The sequence below is a fragment of the Lemur catta genome, chromosome 10 (genome assembly GCF_020740605.2).
Source record: "Lemur catta isolate mLemCat1 chromosome 10, mLemCat1.pri, whole genome shotgun sequence".
In the NCBI taxonomy this organism is placed as follows: domain Eukaryota; kingdom Metazoa; phylum Chordata; class Mammalia; order Primates; family Lemuridae; genus Lemur; species Lemur catta.
The window spans coordinates 31,325,294-31,338,804 of NC_059137.1; positions in this window are offsets into that span (position 1 = coordinate 31,325,294).

The window sequence follows — 13,511 nt, forward strand, 5'->3', positions numbered from 1 at the left end:
TACTCTGGCCTAGCCTTCGATTGGTCTGGAGAAGGAATCGCCGTTCCTAGCTGATGAATCAAATGATTCTGAAAGGAACGGTGAAAAGTGCGGATCCTGTTTCAGTCTTTAGACTGAAACAGGATCCGCACTATTCACCTGTCCCACAAAGGCGCACTTCTCATGTCTGGCGCTAGTCCAACAAACCAAGGACTGACAGAGGCCCTGCACTTGCCACCCCAGAAAAATATCTCATCTCCAAAGAAGGATTCTTATGCTAACGGATGTAAAGGGCTCCCGTTCTTTAAACGGTGGTGAAAGGATGGTGAAATAATGCTGAAAACAATCCTATCTTCCAAGGCTCCGGTGCCAGGTTTGGGAAACACCAAGTTCCCTGGGCCTCAACAGAGGGTTCTCTGTGAAAAGCATCATAGGCTTCAGGATGCAGAGACCGACCTCATGACTATTACGGTGCAAAACGCTATGGAAATGTCCAATACTTACCAGCATACTGGTGATTTCAGAAGGGTCAGGATGAAATCTGAAGCACGATCCACACTTTTCCCACCTCAGGCAAATATGCACTTACCAACTCTGGAGGTAAACAAATCAAAGGCAGGGCTGACAGAAGCCCCGCACTTACACCCCACCCAGAAATCTCAACTACCAGGCAGGATTCTTATGCTAATGCGAGAAACCTGCTCGGGTTCTGAAAATCATGGTGAAACCACAGTGGAACACTACTTAAAAGAACACTTTCTTTGTAGTCTCTAGGACCAACTATTGGAAATGCCAAGTTTACTGGGCCTCAGCCTGCTTTCGTCTGTGAAAACTCTCGTATGCTTAAGGATGGAGAGACCAATTTAGGACAATTAGGGTGAAAAGTGCTAAGGAAAAATACCAAATAGTTCTCCACCTAGGGGTTCTTTCAAAAGTTGTGCCACACACCTCTTAGAAACATCGAGTTACATTGGCCTAGCCTTCGATTGGTCTGGAGAAGGAATCACCGTTCCTAGCTGATGAATCAAATGATTCTGAAAGGAACGGTGAAAAGTGCGGATCCTGTTTCAGTCTTTAGACTGAAACAGGATCCGCACTATTCACCTGTCCCACAGAGGCGCACTTCTCATGTCTGGCGCTACTCCAACAAACCCAGGATTGACAGAGGCCCTGCACTTGCCACCCGAAAAAAATATCTCATCTCCAAAGAAGGATTCTTACGTTAATGGTTGAAAAGGGCTCCCGTTCTTGAAACGGTGGTGACACGATGGTGAAATAATACTGAAATCAATCCTATCTTCCAAGGCTGCGGTGCCAGGTATGGGAAATACCAGGTTCCCTGGGCCTCAGCAGAGGGTTCTCTGCTAAAAGCGTCATAGGCTTCAGGTTGCAGAGACGGACCTCATGACTATTACGGTGCAAAACGCTATGGAAATGGCAAATAATTGCCGGCATACTGGTGAATTCAAGAGGGTCAGGATGAAATCTGAAGCACGATCTACACTTTTCCCACCTCAGGCAAATATGCACTTACCAACTCTGGAGGTAAAGAAATCAAAGGCAGGGATGACAGAAGCCCCGCACTTACACCCCACCCAGAAATCTCAACTACCAGGCAGGATTCTTATGCTAATGCGAGAAACCTGCTCGAGTTCTGAAAATCATGGTGAAACCACAGTGGAATAATACTTAAAAGAACACTTTCCTTGTAGTCTCTAGGACCACCTACTGGAAATGCCAAGTTTACTGGGCCTCAGCCTGCTTTCGTCTGTGAAAACTCTTGTATGCTTCAGGAGGCAGAGACCAACATTAGGACAATTACGGTGAAAAGTGCTACGGAAAAATACCAAATAGTTCTCCACCTAGCGGTTCTTTCAAAAGTTGTGCCACACACCTCTTGGAAAGATCCAGTTACTCTGGCCTAGCCTTCGATTGGTCTGGAGAAGGAATCGCCGTTCCTAGCTGATGAATCAAATGATTCTGAAAGGAACGGTGAAAAGTGCGGATCCTGTTTCAGTCTTTAGACTGAAACAGGATCCGCACTATTCACCTGTCCCACAAAGGCGCACTTCTCATGTCTGGCGCTACTCCAACAAACCCAGGACTGACAGAGGCCCTGCACTTGCCACCCCAGAAAAATATCTCATCTCCAAAGAAGGATTCTTATGCTAACGGATGTAAAGGGCTCCCGTTCTTGAAACGGTGGTGAAAGGATGGTGAAATAATGCTGAAAACAATCCTATCTTCCAAGGCTCCGGTGCCAGGTTTGGGAAACACCAAGTTCCCTGGGCCTCAACAGAGGGTTCTCTGTGAAAAGCATCATAGGCTTCAGGATGCAGAGACGGACCTCATGACTATTACGGTGCAAAACGCTATGGAAATGTCCAATACTTACCAGCATACTGGTGATTTCAGAAGGGTCAGGATGAAATCTGAAGCACGATCCACACTTTTCCCACCTCAGGCAAATATGCACTTACCAACTCTGGAGGTAAACAAATCAAAGGCAGGGCTGACAGAAGCCCCGCACTTACACCCCACCCAGAAATCTCAACTACCAGGCAGGATTCTTATGCTAATGCGAGAAACCTGCTCGGGTTCTGAAAATCATGGTGAAACCACAGTGGAACACTACTTAAAAGAACACTTTCTTTGTAGTCTCTAGGACCAACTATTGGAAATGCCAAGTTTACTGGGCCTCAGCCTGCTTTCGTCTGTGAAAACTCTCGTATGCTTAAGGATGGAGAGACCAATTTAGGACAATTAGGGTGAAAAGTGCTACGGAAAAATACCAAATAGTTCTCCACCTAGCGGTTCTTTCAAAAGTTGTGCCACACACCTCTTAGAAACATCGAGTTACATTGGCCTAGCCTTCGATTGGTCTGGAGAAGGAATCACCGTTCCTAGCTGATGAATCAAATGATTCTGAAAGGAACGGTGAAAAGTGCGGATCCTGTTTCAGTCTTTAGACTGAAACAGGATCCGCACTATTCACCTGTCCCACAGAGGCGCACTTCTCATGTCTGGCGCTACTCCAACAAACCCAGGATTGACAGAGGCCCTGCACTTGCCACCCGAGAAAAATATCTCATCTCCAAAGAAGGATTCTTACGTTAATGGTTGAAAAGGGCTCCCGTTCTTGAAACGGTGGTGACACGATGGTGAAATAATACTGAAAACAATCCTATCTTCCAAGGCTGCGGTGCCAGGTATGGGAAATACAAGGTTCCCTGGACCTCAGCAGAGGGTTCTCTGCTAAAAGCGTCATAGGCTTCAGGTTGCAGAGACGGACCTCATGACTATTACGGTGCAAAACGCTATGGAAATGGCAAATAATTGCCGGCATACTGGTGAATTCAAGAGGGTCAGGATGAAATCTGAAGCACGATCTACACTTTTCCCACCTCAGGCAAATATGCACTTACCAACTCTGGAGGTAAAGAAATCAAAGGCAGGGATGACAGAAGCCCCGCACTTACACCCCACCCAGAAATCTCAACTACCAGGCAGGATTCTTATGCTAATGCGAGAAACCTGCTCGAGTTCTGAAAATCATGGTGAAACCACAGTGGAATAATACTTAAAAGAACACTTTCCTTGTAGTCTCTAGGACCACCTACTGGAAATGCCAAGTTTACTGGGCCTCAGCCTGCTTTCGTCTGTGAAAACTCTTGTATGCTTCAGGAGGCAGAGACCAACATTAGGACAATTACGGTGAAAAGTGCTACGGAAAAATACCAAATAGTTCTCCACCTAGCGGTTCTTTCAAAAGTTGTGCCACACACCTCTTGGAAAGATCCAGTTACTCTGGCCTAGCCTTCGATTGGTCTGGAGAAGGAATCGCCGTTCCTAGCTGATGAATCAAATGATTCTGAAAGGAACGGTGAAAAGTGCGGATCCTGTTTCAGTCTTTAGACTGAAACAGGATCCGCACTATTCACCTGTCCCACAAAGGCGCACTTCTCATGTCTGGCGCTACTCCAACAAACCCAGGACTGACAGAGGCCCTGCACTTGCCACCCCAGAAAATTATCTCATCTCCAAAGAAGGATTCTTGTGCTAACGGATGTAAAGGGCTCCCGTTCTTGAAACGGTGGTGAAAGGATGGTGAAATAATGCTGAAAACAATCCTATCTTCCAAGGCTCCGGTGCCAGGTTTGGGAAACACCAAGTTCCCTGGGCCTCAACAGAGGGTTCTCTGTGAAAAGCATCATAGGCTTCAGGATGCAGAGACCGACCTCATGACTATTACGGTGCAAAACGCTATGGAAATGTCCAATACTTACCAGCATACTGGTGATTTCAGAAGGGTCAGGATGAAATCTGAAGCACGATCCACACTTTTCCCACCTCAGGCAAATATGCACTTACCAACTCTGGAGGTAAACAAATCAAAGGCAGGGCTGACAGAAGCCCCGCACTTACACCCCACCCAGAAATCTCAACTACCAGGCAGGATTCTTATGCTAATGCGAGAAACCTGCTCGGGTTCTGAAAATCATGGTGAAACCACAGTGGAACACTACTTAAAAGAACACTTTCTTTGTAGTCTCTAGGACCAACTATTGGAAATGCCAAGTTTACTGGGCCTCAGCCTGCTGTCGTCTGTGAAAACTCTCGTATGCTTAAGGATGGAGAGACCAATTTAGGACAATTAGGGTGAAAAGTGCTACGGAAAAATACCAAATAGTTCTCCACCTAGCGGTTCTTTCAAAAGTTGTGCCACACACCTCTTAGAAACATCGAGTTACATTGGCCTAGCCTTCGATTGGTCTGGAGAAGGAATCACCGTTCCTAGCTGATGAATCAAATGATTCTGAAAGGAACGGTGAAAAGTGCGGATCCTGTTTCAGTCTTTAGACTGAAACAGGATCCGCACTATTCACCTGTCCCACAGAGGCGCACTTCTCATGTCTGGCGCTACTCCAACAAACCCAGGATTGACAGAGGCCCTGCACTTGCCACCCGAGAAAAATATCTCATCTCCAAAGAAGGATTCTTACGTTAATGGTTGAAAAGGGCTCCCGTTCTTGAAACGGTGGTGACACGATGGTGAAATAATACTGAAAACAATCCTATCTTCCAAGGCTGCGGTGCCAGGTATGGGAAATACCAGGTTCCCTGGACCTCAGCAGAGGGTTCTCTGCTAAAAGCGTCATAGGCTTCAGGTTGCAGAGACGGACCTCATGACTATTACGGTGCAAAACGCTATGGAAATGGCAAATAATTGCCGGCATACTGGTGAATTCAAGAGGGTCAGGATGAAATCTGAAGCACGATCTACACTTTTCCCACCTCAGGCAAATATGCACTTACCAACTCTGGAGGTAAAGAAATCAAAGGCAGGGATGACAGAAGCCCCGCACTTACACCCCACCCAGAAATCTCAACTACCAGGCAGGATTCTTATGCTAATGCGAGAAACCTGCTCGAGTTCTGAAAATCATGGTGAAACCACAGTGGAATAATACTTAAAAGAACACTTTCCTTGTAGTCTCTAGGACCACCTACTGGAAATGCCACGTTTACTGGGCCTCAGCCTGCTTTCGTCTGTGAAAACTCTTGTATGCTTCAGGAGGCAGAGACCAACATTAGGACAATTACGGTGAAAAGTGCTACGGAAAAATACCAAATAGTTCTCCACCTAGCGGTTCTTTCAAAAGTTGTGCCACACACCTCTTGGAAAGATCCAGTTACTCTGGCCTAGCCTTCGATTGGTCTGGAGAAGGAATCGCCGTTCCTAGCTGATGAATCAAATGATTCTGAAAGGAACGGTGAAAAGTGCGGATCCTGTTTCAGTCTTTAGACTGAAACAGGATCCGCACTATTCACCTGTCCCACAAAGGCGCACTTCTCATGTCTGGCGCTACTCCAACAAACCCAGGACTGACAGAGGCCCTGCACTTGCCACCCCAGAAAAATATCTCATCTCCAAAGAAGGATTCTTGTGCTAACGGATGTAAAGGGCTCCCGTTCTTGAAACGGTGGTGAAAGGATGGTGAAATAATGCTGAAAACAATCCTATCTTCCAAGGCTCCGGTGCCAGGTTTGGGAAACACCAAGTTCCCTGGGCCTCAACAGAGGGTTCTCTGTGAAAAGCATCATAGGCTTCAGGATGCAGAGACGGACCTCATGACTATTACGGTGCAAAACGCTATGGAAATGTCCAATACTTACCAGCATACTGGTGATTTCAGAAGGGTCAGGATGAAATCTGAAGCACGATCCACACTTTTCCCACCTCAGGCAAATATGCACTTACCAACTCTGGAGGTAAACAAATCAAAGGCAGGGCTGACAGAAGCCCCGCACTTACACCCCACCCAGAAATCTCAACTACCAGGCAGGATTCTTATGCTAATGCGAGAAACCTGCTCGGGTTCTGAAAATCATGGTGAAACCACAGTGGAACACTACTTAAAAGAACACTTTCTTTGTAGTCTCTAGGACCAACTATTGGAAATGCCAAGTTTACTGGGCCTCAGCCTGCTTTCGTCTGTGAAAACTCTCGTATGCTTAAGGATGGAGAGACCAATTTAGGACAATTAGGGTGAAAAGTGCTACGGAAAAATACCAAATAGTTCTCCACCTAGGGGTTCTTTCAAAAGTTGTGCCACACACCTCTTAGAAACATCGAGTTACATTGGCCTAGCCTTCGATTGGTCTGGAGAAGGAATCACCGTTCCTAGCTGATGAATCAAATGATTCTGAAAGGAACGGTGAAAAGTGCGGATCCTGTTTCAGTCTTTAGACTGAAACAGGATCCGCACTATTCACCTGTCCCACAGAGGCGCACTTCTCATGTCTGGCGCTACTCCAACAAACCCAGGATTGACAGAGGCCCTGCACTTGCCACCCGAGAAAAATATCTCATCTCCAAAGAAGGATTCTTACGTTAATGGTTGAAAAGGGCTCCCGTTCTTGAAACGGTGGTGACACGATGGTGAAATAATACTGAAAACAATCCTATCTTCCAAGGCTGCGGTGCCAGGTATGGGAAATACCAGTTTCCCTGGACCTCAGCAGAGGGTTCTCTGCTAAAAGCGTCATAGGCTTCAGGTTGCAGAGACGGACCTCATGACTATTACGGTGCAAAACGCTATGGAAATGGCAAATAATTGCCGGCATACTGGTGAATTCAAGAGGGTCAGGATGAAATCTGAAGCACGATCTACACTTTTCCCACCTCAGGCAAATATGCACTTACCAACTCTGGAGGTAAAGAAATCAAAGGCAGGGATGACAGAAGCCCCGCACTTACACCCCACCCAGAAATCTCAACTACCAGGCAGGATTCTTATGCTAATGCGAGAAACCTGCTCGAGTTCTGAAAATCATGGGGAAACCACAGTGGAATAATACTTAAAAGAACACTTTCCTTGTAGTCTCTAGGACCACCTACTGGAAATGCCACGTTTACTGGGCCTCAGCCTGCTTTCGTCTGTGAAAACTCTTGTATGCTTCAGGAGGCAGAGACCAACATTAGGACAATTACGGTGAAAAGTGCTTCGGAAAAATACCAAATAGTTCTCCACCTAGCGGTTCTTTCAAAAGTTGTGCCACACACCTCTTGGAAAGATCCAGTTACTCTGGCCTAGCCTTCGATTGGTCTGGAGAAGGAATCGCCGTTCCTAGCTGATGAATCAAATGATTCTGAAAGGAACGGTGAAAAGTGCGGATCCTGTTTCAGTCTTTAGACTGAAACAGGATCCGCACTATTCACCTGTCCCACAAAGGCGCACTTCTCATGTCTGGCGCTACTCCAACAAACCCAGGACTGACAGAGGCCCTGCACTTGCCACCCCAGAAAAATATCTCATCTCCAAAGAAGGATTCTTATGCTAACGGATGTAAAGGGCTCCCGTTCTTGAAACGGTGGTGAAAGGATGGTGAAATAATGCTGAAAACAATCCTATCTTCCAAGGCTCCGGTGCCAGGTTTGGGAAACACCAAGTTCCCTGGGCCTCAACAGAGGGTTCTCTGTGAAAAGCATCATAGGCTTCAGGATGCAGAGACCGACCTCATGACTATTACGGTGCAAAACGCTATGGAAATGTCCAATACTTACCAGCATACTGGTGATTTCAGAAGGGTCAGGATGAAATCTGAAGCACGATCCACACTTTTCCCACCTCAGGCAAATATGCACTTACCAACTCTGGAGGTAAACAAACCAAAGGCAGGGCTGACAGAAGCCCCGCACTTACACCCCACCCAGAAATCTCAACTACCAGGCAGGATTCTTATGCTAATGCGAGAAACCTGCTCGGGTTCTGAAAATCATGGTGAAACCACAGTGGAACACTACTTAAAAGAACACTTTCTTTGTAGTCTCTAGGACCAACTATTGGAAATGCCAAGTTTACTGGGCCTCAGCCTGCTTTCGTCTGTGAAAACTCTCGTATGCTTAAGGATGGAGAGACCAATTTAGGACAATTAGGGTGAAAAGTGCTACGGAAAAATACCAAATAGTTCTCCACCTAGCGGTTCTTTCAAAAGTTGTGCCACACACCTCTTAGAAACATCGAGTTACATTGGCCTAGCCTTCGATTGGTCTGGAGAAGGAATCACCGTTCCTAGCTGATGAATCAAATGATTCTGAAAGGAACGGTGAAAAGTGCGGATCCTGTTTCAGTCTTTAGACTGAAACAGGATCCGCACTATTCACCTGTCCCACAGAGGCGCACTTCTCATGTCTGGCGCTACTCCAACAAACCCAGGATTGACAGAGGCCCTGCACTTGCCACCCGAGAAAAATATCTCATCTCCAAAGAAGGATTCTTACGTTAATGGTTGAAAAGGGCTCCCGTTCTTGAAACGGTGGTGACACGATGGTGAAATAATACTGAAAACAATCCTATCTTCCAAGGCTGCGGTGCCAGGTATGGGAAATACCAGGTTCCCTGGGCCTCAGCAGAGGGTTCTCTGCTAAAAGCGTCATAGGCTTCAGGTTGCAGAGACGGACCTCATGACTATTACGGTGCAAAACGCTATGGAAATGGCAAATAATTGCCGGCATACTGGTGAATTCAAGAGGGTCAGGATGAAATCTGAAGCACGATCTACACTTTTCCCACCTCAGGCAAATATGCACTTACCAACTCTGGAGGTAAAGAAATCAAAGGCAGGGATGACAGAAGCCCCGCACTTACACCCCACCCAGAAATCTCAACTACCAGGCAGGATTCTTATGCTAATGCGAGAAACCTGCTCGAGTTCTGAAAATCATGGTGAAACCACAGTGGAATAATACTTAAAAGAACACTTTCCTTGTAGTCTCTAGGACCACCTACTGGAAATGCCAAGTTTACTGGGCCTCAGCCTGCTTTCGTCTGTGAAAACTCTTGTATGCTTCAGGAGGCAGAGACCAACATTAGGACAATTACGGTGAAAAGTGCTACGGAAAAATACCAAATAGTTCTCCACCTAGCGGTTCTTTCAAAAGTTGTGCCACACACCTCTTGGAAAGATCCAGTTACTCTGGCCTAGCCTTCGATTGGTCTGGAGAAGGAATCGCCGTTCCTAGCTGATGAATCAAATGATTCTGAAAGGAACGGTGAAAAGTGCGGATCCTGTTTCAGTCTTTAGACTGAAACAGGATCCGCACTATTCACCTGTCCCACAAAGGCGCACTTCTCATGTCTGGCGCTACTCCAACAAACCCAGGACTGACAGAGGCCCTGCACTTGCCACCCCAGAAAAATATCTCATCTCCAAAGAAAGATTCTTATGCTAACGGATGTAAAGGGCTCCCGTTCTTGAAACGGTGGTGAAAGGATGGTGAAATAATGCTGAAAACAATCCTATCTTCCAAGGCTCCGGTGCCAGGTTTGGGAAACACCAAGTTCCCTGGGCCTCAACAGAGGGTTCTCTGTGAAAAGCATCATAGGCTTCAGGATGCAGAGACCGACCTCATGACTATTACGGTGCAAAACGCTATGGAAATGTCCAATACTTACCAGCATACTGGTGATTTCAGAAGGGTCAGGATGAAATCTGAAGCACGATCCACACTTTTCCCACCTCAGGCAAATATGCACTTACCAACTCTGGAGGTAAACAAATCAAAGGCAGGGCTGACAGAAGCCCCGCACTTACACCCCACCCAGAAATCTCAACTACCAGGCAGGATTCTTATGCTAATGCGAGAAACCTGCTCGGGTTCTGAAAATCATGGTGAAACCACAGTGGAACACTACTTAAAAGAACACTTTCTTTGTAGTCTCTAGGACCAACTATTGGAAATGCCAAGTTTACTGGGCCTCAGCCTGCTTTCGTCTGTGAAAACTCTCGTATGCTTAAGGATGGAGAGACCAATTTAGGACAATTAGGGTGAAAAGTGCTACGGAAAAATACCAAATAGTTCTCCACCTAGCGGTTCTTTCAAAAGTTGTGCCACACACCTCTTAGAAACATCGAGTTACATTGGCCTAGCCTTCGATTGGTCTGGAGAAGGAATCACCGTTCCTAGCTGATGAATCAAATGATTCTGAAAGGAACGGTGAAAAGTGCGGATCCTGTTTCAGTCTTTAGACTGAAACAGGATCCGCACTATTCACCTGTCCCACAAAGGCGCACTTCTCATGTCTGGCGCTACTCCAACAAACCCAGGATTGACAGAGGCCCTGCACTTGCCACCCCAGAAAAATATCTCATCTCCAAAGAAGGATTCTTACGTTAATGGTTGAAAAGGGCTCCCGTTCTTGAAACGGTGGTGACACGATGGTGAAATAATACTGAAAACAATCCTATCTTCCAAGGCTGCGGTGCCAGGTATGGGAAATACCAGGTTCCCTGGGCCTCAGCAGAGGGTTCTCTGCTAAAAGCGTCATAGGCTTCAGGTTGCAGAGACGGACCTCATGACTATTACGGTGCAAAACGCTATGGAAATGGCAAATAATTGCCGGCATACTGGTGAATTCAAGAGGGTCAGGATGAAATCTGAAGCACGATCTACACTTTTCCCACCTCAGGCAAATATGCACTTACCAACTCTGGAGGTAAAGAAATCAAAGGCAGGGATGACAGAAGCCCCGCACTTACACCCCACCCAGAAATCTCAACTACCAGGCAGGATTCTTATGCTAATGCGAGAAACCTGCTCGAGTTCTGAAAATCATGGGGAAACCACAGTGGAATAATACTTAAAAGAACACTTTCCTTGTAGTCTCTAGGACCACCTACTGGAAATGCCACGTTTACTGGGCCTCAGCCTGCTTTCGTCTGTGAAAACTCTTGTATGCTTCAGGAGGCAGAGACCAACATTAGGACAATTACGGTGAAAAGTGCTTCGGAAAAATACCAAATAGTTCTCCACCTAGCGGTTCTTTCAAAAGTTGTGCCACACACCTCTTGGAAAGATCCAGTTACTCTGGCCTAGCCTTCGATTGGTCTGGAGAAGGAATCGCCGTTCCTAGCTGATGAATCAAATGATTCTGAAAGGAACGGTGAAAAGTGCGGATCCTGTTTCAGTCTTTAGACTGAAACAGGATCCGCACTATTCACCTGTCCCACAAAGGCGCACTTCTCATGTCTGGCGCTACTCCAACAAACCCAGGACTGACAGAGGCCCTGCACTTGCCACCCCAGAAAAATATCTCATCTCCAAAGAAGGATTCTTGTGCTAACGGATGTAAAGGGCTCCCGTTCTTGAAACGGTGGTGAAAGGATGGTGAAATAATGCTGAAAACAATCCTATCTTCCAAGGCTCCGGTGCCAGGTTTGGGAAACACCAAGTTCCCTGGGCCTCAACAGAGGGTTCTCTGTGAAAAGCATCATAGGCTTCAGGATGCAGAGACCGACCTCATGACTATTACGGTGCAAAACGCTATGGAAATGTCCAATACTTACCAGCATACTGGTGATTTCAGAAGGGTCAGGATGAAATCTGAAGCACGATCCACACTTTTCCCACCTCAGGCAAATATGCACTTACCAACTCTGGAGGTAAACAAACCAAAGGCAGGGCTGACAGAAGCCCCGCACTTACACCCCACCCAGAAATCTCAACTACCAGGCAGGATTCTTATGCTAATGCGAGAAACCTGCTCGGGTTCTGAAAATCATGGTGAAACCACAGTGGAACACTACTTAAAAGAACACTTTCTTTGTAGTCTCTAGGACCAACTATTGGAAATGCCAAGTTTACTGGGCCTCAGCCTGCTTTCGTCTGTGAAAACTCTCGTATGCTTAAGGATGGAGAGACCAATTTAGGACAATTAGGGTGAAAAGTGCTACGGAAAAATACCAAATAGTTCTCCACCTAGCGGTTCTTTCAAAAGTTGTGCCACACACCTCTTAGAAACATCGAGTTACATTGGCCTAGCCTTCGATTGGTCTGGAGAAGGAATCGCCGTTCCTAGCTGATGAATCAAATGATTCTGAAAGGAACGGTGAAAAGTGCGGATCCTGTTTCAGTCTTTAGACTGAAACAGGATCCGCACTATTCACCTGTCCCACAGAGGCGCACTTCTCATGTCTGGCGCTACTCCAACAAACCCAGGATTGACAGAGGCCCTGCACTTGCCACCCGAGAAAAATATCTCATCTCCAAAGAAGGATTCTTACGTTAATGGTTGAAAAGGGCTCCCGTTCTTGAAACGGTGGTGACACGATGGTGAAATAATACTGAAAACAATCCTATCTTCCAAGGCTGCGGTGCCAGGTATGGGAAATACCAGGTTCCCTGGGCCTCAGCAGAGGGTTCTCTGCTAAAAGCGTCATAGGCTTCAGGTTGCAGAGACGGACCTCATGACTATTACGGTGCAAAACGCTATGGAAATGGCAAATAATTGCCGGCATACTGGTGAATTCAAGAGGGTCAGGATGAAATCTGAAGCACGATCTACACTTTTCCCACCTCAGGCAAATATGCACTTACCAACTCTGGAGGTAAAGAAATCAAAGGCAGGGATGACAGAAGCCCCGCACTTACACCCCACCCAGAAATCTCAACTACCAGGCAGGATTCTTATGCTAATGCGAGAAACCTGCTCGAGTTCTGAAAATCATGGTGAAACCACAGTGGAATAATACTTAAAAGAACACTTTCCTTGTAGTCTCTAGGACCACCTACTGGAAATGCCAAGTTTACTGGGCCTCAGCCTGCTTTCGTCTGTGAAAACTCTTGTATGCTTCAGGAGGCAGAGACCAACATTAGGACAATTACGGTGAAAAGTGCTACGGAAAAATACCAAATAGTTCTCCACCTAGCGGTTCTTTCAAAAGTTGTGCCACACACCTCTTGGAAAGATCCAGTTACTCTGGCCTAGCCTTCGATTGGTCTGGAGAAGGAATCGCCGTTCCTAGCTGATGAATCAAATGATTCTGAAAGGAACGGTGAAAAGTGCGGATCCTGTTTCAGTCTTTAGACTGAAACAGGATCCGCACTATTCACCTGTCCCACAAAGGCGCACTTCTCATGTCTGGCGCTACTCCAACAAACCCAGGACTGACAGAGGCCCTGCACTTGCCACCCCAGAAAAATATCTCATCTCCAAAGAAGGATTCTTATGCTAACGGATGTAAAGGGC